This window comes from Leptidea sinapis, chromosome 40 (assembly GCF_905404315.1).
Source record: "Leptidea sinapis chromosome 40, ilLepSina1.1, whole genome shotgun sequence".
Classification (NCBI taxonomy): domain Eukaryota; kingdom Metazoa; phylum Arthropoda; class Insecta; order Lepidoptera; family Pieridae; genus Leptidea; species Leptidea sinapis.
This window is the reverse complement of record NC_066304.1, coordinates 3,155,386-3,168,357: the sequence shown is the minus strand read 5'-3', so window position 1 is coordinate 3,168,357 and position 12,972 is coordinate 3,155,386. Positions and strand designations below refer to the sequence as shown.

The window sequence follows — 12,972 nt, the reverse complement described above, 5'->3', positions numbered from 1 at the left end:
TTAAAATTTTAATTTGGCTCATTTTATTGGCCAATGTTGTGGGAAGTTTTTAGAAATAATTAGAAGCCATAGGCATTCTATTTCATTTTTGATACCTTGAACATTTTCATGAATTTAGCTGGTGCAGTTATCTTGAACTTACGACTCAATTCTGAACTAGTTCCGCATTGTCTAAACTATTCATAGTTTCTTATGTGGTTATTGCAACTGTAGTTAAAATTATCAACAATAAAATTAACTAAAAGTGTTCAAACAATTAGAAAAAAGTCTTAAAGCACAATTAGGTGAAAAAAGCGGATAAAAGGGGCAAAAAATATTATCTCCTAAACTACGCAAAATCGTAGATACATAGGGGTGATTCGGATACACATCACCATGAGGCTTTCAAATTTTAGCTTTGGATGTCAACTTCTCGGCCACCCTGTATATCGTTGATGATTATTATCTAAGCAACCCACAGGTCGCATGAACAGTTTTATCTTTTACTGTGCTATTATAAAACGCGAAGTTATTCCAAATTTAAAACTTTTTCTTACCTTTGTCACTACATAATTGCATGACAAGGAAAAGTAATTTAAATGTTGGAGTAACTTTTCATTGCGTTAGAATTTATTTAAATAGGCGTTATTTAGCGAAAATCCATAATTAAATCTCGTGCCAGAATTTGGTAAGTCAACATCTCTTGAGGATGCCTCGTGTAGAGGCGAAACACGTGTTGAATTGATTGAAGGCGAATCTTAGCGTAATTCACGCACATGAAGGCTCAAAAGATTTGGATATTGCTTTTATTAATTAGTGTTTAATTATTTCAGTTTAGGTAGTTAAGTTACAAAATTTTATTTTTCAGTAAATTACAAAACAAGCAATGTATATCATCTACTCATAAAAGTATACCAGTGGGAGGCTCCTTTGCACAGGATGCCGGCTAGATTATGGGTACCACAACGGCGCCTATTTCTGCCGTGAAGCAGTAATGTGTAAGCATTACTGTGTTTCGGTCTGAAGGGCGCCGTAGCTAGTGAAATTACTGGGCAAATGAGACTTAATATCTTGTCTCAAGGTGACAGGCGCAGTTGTAGTGCCGCTCAGAATTTTTGGGGGTTTCAAGAATCCTAAGCGGCACTGCATTGTAATGGGCAGGGCGTATCAATTACCATCAGCTGAACGTCCTGCTCGTCTTGTCCCTTATTTTCATAAAAAAAAAGTGTCAATGTTATTTAGGACGACGCGCAATGTAAAACAACTTGTATCTTTCCTTTCAACTATTGTAGATTATAATTTGATTTCAGCGTGGTATATACTTACTCCATGTGAAAAAGACACTGCAACCTTTGGCAAACACACCAATTGAATTAATATTATATATTTTATTCAGTACACATACGGCCTTAGATTAATGATTGGTCTCTGCTGCGGTCCAACTAGATACCGCAGGTGTAGTTGCAAACAGCGGCAACTAATACTATGCCCTAGTGGATTCGAGCCAGTCTCGAACAATGTGTGACGTTGAGGTGCCACGTGTTCTGTTAAACTTTGCTAAAAATTGCACCTCAAATGCCAGGTTGCGTCGTAAAACTTTGTAAAAAGAATACTACAAGAAATAAGACAGACACTGGGATCAGATATCTTCAGTAAGTATTTTGTGTTTTATTCATTTCAATGTAAAATAAGACGTATGTTACAAAATTTGAAAAATGCCATTGAGTGTCAAGATGCCACACGCACACAAGCATCTAATAGTTGCCGTAATAAAAAAGCTATTGTTCTTACGTAGTGCGGTATCTAGTTGGACTGCAGCGGAGACCAATACTAAATCTAAGACATACGGCCTTATAAATAAACTTATGCATATTTTTGGTTTATTCTCAGTTATAAAATTATACCAAGTTTATTCGTAAGGCCGATACTATCAGGTTAAGGGAAGTTATATTATCTAAAGCTTACCCTATCCTCAATTTACTATTAATTATTGTAATTGGAACAGCTTCATCTAACTATTTCGGCTAGACTTTCAATTTGATATCTTATATCTTTAAACGAGCAATTCTTGTATATATATTATACCTATATATATATAATAGAAATCTCGCAAAGGGCACACAACGATTTTCATAAAATTTAGTATACAGGAGATTACGGGGGCGATAAATCAATCTAGCTAGGTTTCAGTCAAAAAAAAATAAGTTTTTACCGTGATATATTGAGAAACAGCTACAATAATATTAGAATAGAAAGGCAAATTTCGCCACTATATACAAGACTATAATAGCTCAGATGGGACATTGGGTGATCCGGAAAGCAGAAGACCCCGGTTCGAATCCAGATGTCCTATTCGTTTTGTTTTTGTTAAAGTTTTGTACATTCTTAAAAATCCGAGCAAGGCCCGGTCGTCCGGATATTTGACCATTACATAAGACAATGTCATGTAGTTACGTAAACAAATCGCAAAGAATCCGGGCTCTACGATCGATAAAGCTCGGAGCTGTCCTACTGTAAGTGTACTGTAATACACAACATTATCTTCAATAGCCAGTTTGTTAACACTAAGCCAGATATAACGCCCAAAGCGTCCAGAATTAGGCGTTCGAAAATACATGCACGATGCGTTTAGCGTTCGTACTTCATACGTTTCGCGGAGCGCGGCTTGAACGCGTCTACCCGGTATCAGCTGTGAGGTCAAGGCCATCCGGGTCAATGCTGAGGCTCCGAGCTCCCAGGGGTTGGGGAGAAGCGTAGGCGTCGCCATGGCAACCGGCCCACGCCACCTACGTACCCAGGTAGTCAATCAATTACCTAGCGAACGCTCCTACGAGTAATGAGATGTGATTGGATCAACCCTGCACTGACGCAGAGTGCTGTGTTGTTTTGTTCATTTTATGGTACCTATAAGTTGATTATATTATAACTAATTTAAAGATGAAGCGACAATTTATGCTTGTGTAAATAATTTGTTAGACAAAAACTGTTATTTAGATCATAAGCTACCTTCTTACTCTTTGCTTCGTTTCGATATTTTGTGCAAAAGCCTGAATAGTAAAAAACATATAAGTTATTACGTATTTGCTACTAATAAAAATACTGATCTAAGCCGGATAATTTTATGCAATATTGGAATAAAGGCAATTTAACTGGGGAAATTCAATTTGGTTAGGTAGGTACAACGTTTGGTAGATTGAAGATTCCCAATTTAATATTACCACCTATAAAATATGTATGACTTTGGATAAATAATCGTGTAGACATAGCTCAAGTATCAGCAGTTATTATATTTATATACAAATCAATGGTAAAGTTTGAAAGATTGGACATTTTTAAACCATTCGCTTATATACGTAATTTTATCATTAATTTCTTTTATTGAAAAGGAGGACAAACGACCGTACGGGTCGCCTGGTGTTAAGTGATCACCGCCGCCCACATTCTCTTGCAATACCAGAGGTATCACAGGAGCGTTGCCGGCCTTTAAGGAAGGTGTATGTGCTTTTTTGGTAGGCATCCATGTCGTATCGACCCGGAAACACCGCACTAGGAAGCTCATACGACAGCTTGGTTGTACGAAAAAGAAATATCGTTGAAAACCGCACTGTAGGGGAACGCCACACATCCAAATGATATTCTAATTTGTAGCGTGTCCTACGAAGTTGGAATACGGCGGCAAGAATCAGATCAAACAGCATTTTTCAAAAATCATTTTTCTTATGTTAACATTAGTAAAGGCCAGTCCGTAAAACCAGTTATGCCATATACCTATTTGATTTCGTTACATATTTAAATGTATTTTTAGCCGAACAAATATTTTTTTATGAGAGAAAGTGACAGGACAATACGCCCTGTCCGTTACAATGCAGTGCCACTCACGATTCTTGTGTGGCTTCGCAATTACGCTTGTCACTTTGAGGCATAAGATCAAGATCAAAATATCTCATTGGCCCAATTATCTCAGTCCAAGTCAACTTCGGCACCCCGAAACCGAAACACAATAATAACGCTAGCACATACTGTTTCACGATAAACGACATCCTTCTACAAAACCTCCAAAAAAAAAGAAGAAGTATTGAAAAGCTGTGAAATAAAGAATAGAACAAATTGTTAAGATTTGAATAAATTTGAAAGAGCGACATCTCAAGCAATTTCCCAATATGCAATTATTGGGGTGGAGCAGGTATTAACTTTAAAGTAGATCCTGTAGATGGAGCCACAACCTGAGCATTGAACAGGACTTACCAAGATTTACGATCCATGCGTCACTCGAACAGTTAGCTTAGTTGGTAAGAGCGCTCAGACAGCAGCCGAGAGGCGCGGGTTCGAATCGCTCATAAGTTTAAGTTTTTTTTTTAGTTTATTGATCAATACAGAACAAATACATACATTTTTGTTTTGATTTTAGTGGTATTTAATTATGTAAGTTACAAATTTAATTTGAATAATCAATCCCAGAAGTGATATCTTTTTAAATATATCAAATTGTTTAGTAAAGATAAGTCGAAATTGTACGTTTATTTAAAAGTTGACTGAAGTGTGGGTGTACACGCCAGCTACGAGCTTCCATGAATTATAATTACAAAAGACAGTTACTACTAACAACAAAGAACAAAAATCGATATGTACTTAAATCAGTCCTTCAGCCCGACTTGTAAACAAATACTCGCCGTGAATAAATAAAGATCCCATATACATTATATAGTAGATAAGTAGCACATGTGTTTTCAAGTCGCAAAACATTATATATTGACATTTAAATTTGTTTTTAAATTTTCATTCAAAATAGGATTTAAAAAATACCAATAATAAGGGACGAGACGAGCAGGACGTTCAGCTGATGGTAATTGATACGCCTGCCCATTACAAGCCAGTGCCGCTCAGGATTCTTGAAAAACCCAAAAATTCTGAGCGGCCCTCGTCACTTTAAGACATAAGATGTTAGTCATTTGTCCAACAATTTCACTAGCTACGGCGCCCTCAAACCGAAACACAATAATGCTTACTGCAACAATACTGCTTCACGGGAGAAATAGGCGCCGTTGTGGTACCCAAAATCTAGCTGGAATCCTGTGCAAGCGAGGCTCTCTCCCATTGTTGAAATCCCACTAGTTACAAAATATTATGTAGTATTGTACAATAAAATTTATAAATAAAAAGCTTCCGAGAAGCTTCTCAGCCTCTGGTATCATTAAGAAACTCATTTTTACTATAATAATCTTTACCACACAAACGCTTTTAACAATTCTTTTGAATTTGGTAACACATTTGTTTTGTACTTTTCTGGGATCATGTAAAAGTTCCGTTACTGAAAAAATATTTATTAGTACTATTGAGTTAACCCGAATAATATCAGCAAAAAATATGGGCCATATTAGATTTCACGAATTTTCATTTTACTCGTAAAACACCAAAAGATTCATCAATTTCTTTAGTAGCGTTTGAAACCTATATAATGTAAGGTTAATATATATAAAGGTATTCAATAAATTTATTTAAGTCTTACTTAAACATTTTACATTTTCGACTAAATTTTAGCCACTTGTATCCGTGCACGCGATACATTGTTAGAAGTAAGAATTTATGTTAATTTTACTAAATAATTAATGTGAAATACAATAGTATCTATTTCAAATTTAATTTCGTTTAGATATCAAATTATTCTTATTAAGGATTTCAAGGAACTTTCTGCCACGCACAACGCGATAATATTCCATTGGGCTGCATTAGTTTTGTGCTCGGCATAATTTCTAAAGATTCTAGATTATGCTAAACTTACACTTAGCTATGTTTTACGTAGGCAGAGTCTGAGCAAAGTCATAGATGTTATCATATAATTATATCATAGATGTTAAGAATAAGGTAGTAATTTTTGAAAGCAAAAACGTTTTATGTTTTAAAAAAACACGATAAATTATTTATACACAGAGGAGTGTGACGCTACGAGGCGTAGAGACACCGTGAAAACCATTGAAAATGTGCACGGGTCAATTCCCCTGGTGTTCAATGCGCGTGTGATCCTTCGGACTTGTAGCCTTTATCGCGTAACTAGAACAAGCCTTCTGAAAGGTTGTCGGTCAGACATGTGTATGATAAATAAATAAATAAAACATCTTTATTATTTAATTATTTATTTTAGACAACAATAGGTCCATATATAAATGTTAGTGAAATAGTCTTAAACTATGTTAGTAAAGACAATAATAAATTACATATAGATGTTAATAAGAAACTTATTCTACATTAGTTGATATAATTAATAAACTTACAAACAAAAGCAGACATCCAGTGTACTTTCAATGCGCTGTCCTGTCCGTTGGCTTAATTAATCTTATTCTAGTTACGATTATTGTTATTTTTGGAATCAGTGTCCTTCCGCCGCAACCCGCTCTCGCCTCTCGCCTCCTCACGACTCAAGCACATCTCTCCTATAACTATGTATGTAGTAACAAACCTATCTTAATATATCTAGATATCTAGACTCCAAAAATTACAATAATCGTAACTAGAATAAGATTCATTAATTAGATTGTATAAAAATACGTAATTATTTTTATACTCTTTAGTGCACATTATATATATTGTTTTGGAATAGTGTTTTTGAAGGCGGTTGTTTTTTTGTTATTTTTTTTTTATTTTATGATTTTTAGTGAATTTGAAGTACATTAACTAACAATTTGTCTAAATATGTGTAAATATACTAAACTTTTCAGTGCAACAATGAACGTAAGTACTTTGCAATTTGTTTACAGACACTGTTCCGTTACTTTGTCATGGATTCCGTAATCAGAACCTAACCAAACTCTCACCAAACTATCTTTGAAGTATATGCTTTCCAATAAAAAATAATTATCGAAATCGGTTGGCGCGATATTGAGTTATTCGTAAATTTATGATCCACTTTGCTATACGTATGTATAGCAAAATTTAAGACTTTTATGGTTTTCTCATGGATTCCACTGTCAGATCTGGACCAACTTACAATGGGACCACTCGGGAAGCACCAATTTTCAAATAAAAAAACTGTCTCGCCTTATCTACAGATAGAGATAAATTGCTACCTTCCATTACATTTAGGTATGACATCATCGACGGTAAAATATTCGAACACAATCTTAGCTTAATACAAGATATCCTTTGAAAATAGGTACCACCCAGGGCGATAGGAAACAGGGTGATTATCAAATCAAAACCGCGGGAAACTTGTACTTATCTCTCATGTTACGATTTACTACCGAAATTACTTAACGTAAGCAATCCTCCACTTGTGGCTCCTAATCTAAAGTCGGATGGGATCTTAAGACCGGGGTGGCGCCGTTGAACACCTTGCGCTCTTGAAACTCCACTTAGAAACCTATTGAGTTGCCAACAGGCGCCTTGAGCGACGCCGCTGTATTATTTTATATAACTGACCTTTATTGAATAATCCTCGAATATATTGCTACAAGTAGCGCCTCATAGTCGTTGTAAAGTTAAGTGTAAGGCACTTGGCATTATGCGCATTGATCACCTAAGACAAACTTAATCGTAGACATTTCTGCGTTAACATAGCCCAAGAGACTTGGGCGTTACAGACTAAACAAGCGCATTGGTGTACAAGGCAGGGCGAGACAGTACTTCACTATAAACCACCGCCTGCAACTATATAAGGCGCAAATTCAGCCTCACATGGAGTACTGTTCTCACCTCTGGGTGGACGCTCCCTATTCACAGAATCTTCCATTAGACCGCATACAACGAACAGCGGCTCGAATCATCGACGATCAAGTCATCTACAATCAGTTGATTCTTTGGCGTTGCGTAGAGATGTGGGTTCTCTCTGCATCTTCTACTGAATTTATCACGGGAGTGCATAAAGGAGCTATTCGTGTTGATTCCAACGGCCAAATTCCACTACCGGACATTACGACAAAATGCAAAATACCACCCGCATCACGTTGATGTTTGGCATTCCACATTCCGCGTTTTGCAAGAAATTTCTTGCCTCACACAACCACTTTGAGGATTCAATTACCAGCTGCTGTGTTCCCGCACCGATACGACTCAGGGACCATCAAGAAAAGAGCATACTCCCACCAAAGCCACCACGCAAAAAGCAGCTTAAACGCATCTCTTGATACGGATGTCCATGGGCGGCTGCCTCACCTCTCCCCATCCCGTGTGCTTCTTGCCCGTTTGCCCCCTCTTATATAAAAAATCTTAAACCTAAGCCTCAGAGATTGCAGTGTAGATTCTGTAATGCAGATGAAACCCCGTTAAGCATCCTTTCTCAATGTGGTGCTTTAAGGCCGCCATCCCAAGAAATCGCTAAAATAGCGCATTATTGAAACTATTTCTTGATGGTTTATATAAAGCTTATATTTTTACAAAAAAATAATTATACATCTACAGAATATGGGAAAAAAATTTATGTTTTCTTTACATTTCTATTTTTTATAGACTATGTGAAAAAAAATCACCAAAATACCCCTTACTGTTACAGTTGGAGCAATACTACTCGTAATCATTCAATCTAGATAAAAATTGTACGAAAATTTATTAATTGCACCAATACTATTTAAGGTGACATAATTTTGTTAGTTTTGTAAAGAAAATTGAATTATGTTTGTAATTAATTAAAAATGCTTCTAATTCTGAATTAAAACTATGGCGATCTGGTGCGAGAGAGGTTATCTAGCTCAGCTCGATTCCTCAAGGACATCGGCTCGGTCCCCAGCCTTAATGCGCAAACACAGCATCCTTGTGGAAAGACCAATTCTTCATCTTGAGATACGTTCGCTTACTGCAATAGATAGTATAATGGGGTTTATCAGTCTCAGCAGTGAGCTATAATTAACAGTAGCTATCACAATAGAACAAATTGGTCGCAGTGAAACATTGCTCTCCTGAACAGTATTAAAGTCGCTTTACCAAACATAACCATAGCTCAACAGACGATCCGTTTTTGGTCAACGGTTTTATGACCTGTAGACATAAAGAGCCTTGGAAATAAAAATAAAACAGATTTGGCCCTTGAAATATACACGCAGCCATAGGTTCGATTAACTCAGATATCATGTTTTAGGCCCGTTGTATCACACAGTATATAGACGTATACCTGCTAAGAATAATGACGACCAAATATGCCATATGTTTTATGACGTCTATGAATATCGTTTTAAATAAACTTCAAAGCAGAACCAGGCGTGTTAGGTACAAAAACAAAACTCCGGACGCACGGAAACCTCGAGGTAACTAAGCGGTCGGTTGTCAATCGCTTATTGCTACGGGCCTGTCGCTTTTATTCCCATCACAGATACATTTTTTCCTTTCTCTGTTTCTTCGATGTAGTATCGATGTAAAAGTCCAATTGTATCTAAAAACTTATTACAATACTAGATATAGATAGTTATTCTATCCTTTATCACCGTGTGAGTGGTGAGATAGCCTTGGCTTTGTATAGCTCGACCTTACAGACACAAATAAATAGCTAAGTAGAGGGAAAAGAGCCTGCAGTCTTAATCACGCACCTCAGCCCTGATTATAACTATATAAATAACTAATAATAGTAGTACGAGTAAAGTAGATTTATGAATGTGTTACGAACCCAACGCAGCTCCAAATTTTAATGGCGCGCATCTATTATAGCTATTCCTTTATAAAAGGAGTAACTTAGTGAGACTCTTTATTCTGTGGCAGAACTATCATAAATTAATATTATGTATACTAATTTCACAAACCGTATCAGAAAATATGTACGTTTTGGTTTCATCCTATTCACAGTATTCACAGTTCATAGATCTTAAATAAGTGCCCAGTGGTAATTGGGCCCCTTGGTTAATAAGATAGTATATTCTAACAACGTCTTAAAAGCTCCAATAATATTAAAAATGAACAAAAATACATTTATATACCACTGAGAACAAACAGCTTTATAATATGAAGTATGTATAGCTTAAGAGACCAGATGGATCTTTTACAGCCGACGACGTAGAAAACGTAAGAGTACTGATGGCCCACCACTTTCCGGGGGCTACCTATCAACCAACTGTAGCAACGCCTACACAACGGCCTCTTGACGAGGACTGGCGTAGAGCGGCAAAGATAATCAGACCCCGGGATATAAGGTGCGCCATCAAGACTCTGAAACCCTACAAGTCAAGCGGTCTAGACAACATTTTTCCAGCGCTTCTTCAAAAAGGCCTGGATATCCTAGTACCGCTACTAGTCAAGATATACCGGGTAAGCTTTGCCTGGGGCTATCTTCCAGAGCAATGGACTAGGGCTAAAGTACTATTTATACCTAAGGCAGGCAGAAAGGACTACTCCCTGCCAAGCTCCTTCAGACCCATTAGCCTAACCTCCTTTCTCCTGAAGGTTATTGAGAAAGTCTTGGACAGACACATAAGAGAGCATGCTCTAAGCCTAAAGCCCATTCATAGTTCTCAACACGCCTACTGTAGAGGCAGGTCTACAGAAACGGCCCTTCTACAACTTGTGGATAGAGTCGAGAAGGCGTTACAAGACAAACAGATTGCACTTTGTGCGTTCCTAGACATTGAGGGCGCCTTTGACAATACCCTGACAGACACGCTGGTGAAGGGACTAATTAACAAAAATGTAGACTCCACCACTGTCAAATGGGTAAGGTCAATGCTCTCAAATCGCAAAGCTCTAATCTCCCTCCATGGGACATCACTGGAGCTATACACTACGCGAGGTTGCCCACAAGGTGGCGTTCTTTCGCCACTTCTATGGACACTAGCAGTAGACGAACTACTTAGTAAGCTGGCAGAACTCAGAATTGATGCACTAGGGTACGCAGACGACCTAGTTATTATCGTCAGAGGTTTCTGCCAAAGCTTACTAAGCTCTATACTGCAAAAGGCGCTAAACACCATCTCACAGTGGTGTACAGCCAACAAACTGTCAGTCAACGCAGGAAAGACTGTTATTGTGCCATTCACGAGGAAACGGAGACTTAACAAACTGAAGTCTCCCACCTTGAACGGCTCTACTTTGGAATTCTCAGCTGAGGTTAAGTATCTGGGAGTCACATTCGACCAGAAACTCACATGGAATTCTCACATCGACAAAGCCGTGAAAAAGGCTAAAACAACCTTGGGTGTATGTCGACGTCTGGTAGGGAGACATTGGGGAATGCGCCCCAAGATCCTCCTATGGCTATTCAAAGCAATTGTGAGACCAACAATCACATACGCCTCCATTGTGTGGTGGAACAAAGCCAACCAGAAAACAACTGCAGACAGACTAAATAGCCTGCAGAGACTTGCCTGTGTGTTGGTAACCGGAGCCATGACGTCTTCTCCTGGTGCGGCCATTGAAGCAATGCTAAACCTACCGCCTCTTCCACTGTTCATACAGCAAGAGGCGAAGGCAAGCATGCTGAGGGCAATCGCCCAGGGGGGTTCATGTAACTGGATGTCGCAAACGCTTAGGACCTTAGAGGACTCAGTTATGCGAGACCACATATAAGCATGTTACCTGATCAGATGATTCCACAATTAATCTCTGTTAAACACTATATCGTGGAATTACCTTCCAGGGACGACTGGATGAACAACAAAGTCACGTGGAAGGACGGGAGCCTCATGTGGTTCACCGATGGGTCCAAAATGGAAAATGAAGTCGGCTGTGGGGTCTATGGAGAACGCCCCAGGTTTAAATCCAGCACAAACCTGGGAAGCTTTACCTCCATATTTCAAGCAGAGGTGTACGCCATCCTGGAATGCGCGGAAACCAATATCCAAAAAGGCTACTTCAATCATAACATATACATTCACTCTGATAGTCAGGCAGCATTGTTGGCTTTAGACGCTGACTTGACGTCGTCTAAGTTAGTCAATAATTGCGTCGAATGCCTGAATTCATTAGGCATGAAAAACAGAGTGATTCTCAGATGGGTCCCAGGGCACGCCGGAATCATAGGCAATGAAATGGCCGATGAGCTCGCAAGAGCTGGGGCTAAAGCAGTCCGATATGGTCCGGAACCCATTTGTGGACTGCCAAAGAGCGCCATCCGACACACCCTGAGTAACCAATGTAAACAAGAAGCACTTAAACGCTGGAACAACTCTTCAGGTTTAAACCACTCTAAAGCACTGATAAGGGCATTCAACAGCAGCTATGCGAATGAAGCCCTATCATTGAACAGGAAAAATCTATGCATACTCACTAGGATGCTAACCGGGCACTGTCGCCTAAACAAGCACCTCAGTGTGGTCGGCATCAGAAGCGACAAGGCTTGCAGGTTCTGCCTTGAGGATGATGAAACACCTATTCATCTACTCTGCGACTGCGGCCCACTAATGCATAAGCGTAACACAATCTTTGGCAACTACTTCGTACCTCCAGATAGTGTTTGCAACACTCGCGTCAAGGAACTACTGCGGTTCGTAAAGGCGGTAGGGCTTGACGATGAGCTCTAGTATGAGTGGCGAACACAATAGTCCAATTCTGGACGCGGTGTTACTAGGAACCTTCTAGGACCAGGAAATAGCCACCCTCTTCAAATAATAATAATAATAATAATGTATTGATTTGTCTAATATCAAGTTTTGACGGCTGCTAAGCCCTTCCATTAAAAAATGCCCACACGGACTGACCACCTACGAAATTTTACTACATAAGATAGTGGATTTATATTGAGATATATTATAGGTTCATGCAGGGATAATGGAATATAAATTGACTGAACACAGATGAATCACGGAGTAGTAAAAAAAAGGACTCCGTGTCACCCTACATAACAGTGTAGCACCAAAACAAGCCGATTAACGTGTAAATACATAGCCCCACGCACTGACTTACACTACTACAGGCCGATAGGCGCCCAGTATGAGAATTGGCATCGTCTTTGACAGATCAGTTTGCTTCTCAATAAAATATTTTAAAATTGCCATCGTGCGTTGTGAAAAAGTGTAAAAACTATACTATATAAGTATTTGTGGCCATACAATATGATTATTTAAGGGAGAAAAAATTGTGTAACTA

The 12,972-nt window shown here is 38.5% G+C and overlaps 1 protein-coding gene across 1 annotated transcript in view; it reads left to right on the top strand.

The window, feature by feature from the left end:
* The first annotated feature begins 2,636 nt into the window (after positions 1-2,636).
* Positions 2,637-12,972, top strand: part of LOC126976344 (myocyte-specific enhancer factor 2) — a 200,830-nt gene continuing 190,494 nt past the window's right edge. The window contains exon 1 of the mRNA XM_050824638.1: positions 2,637-2,777. The gene's annotated coding sequence lies outside the window, so the exon portion shown is untranslated. The remainder of the gene's footprint in view (positions 2,778-12,972) is intronic.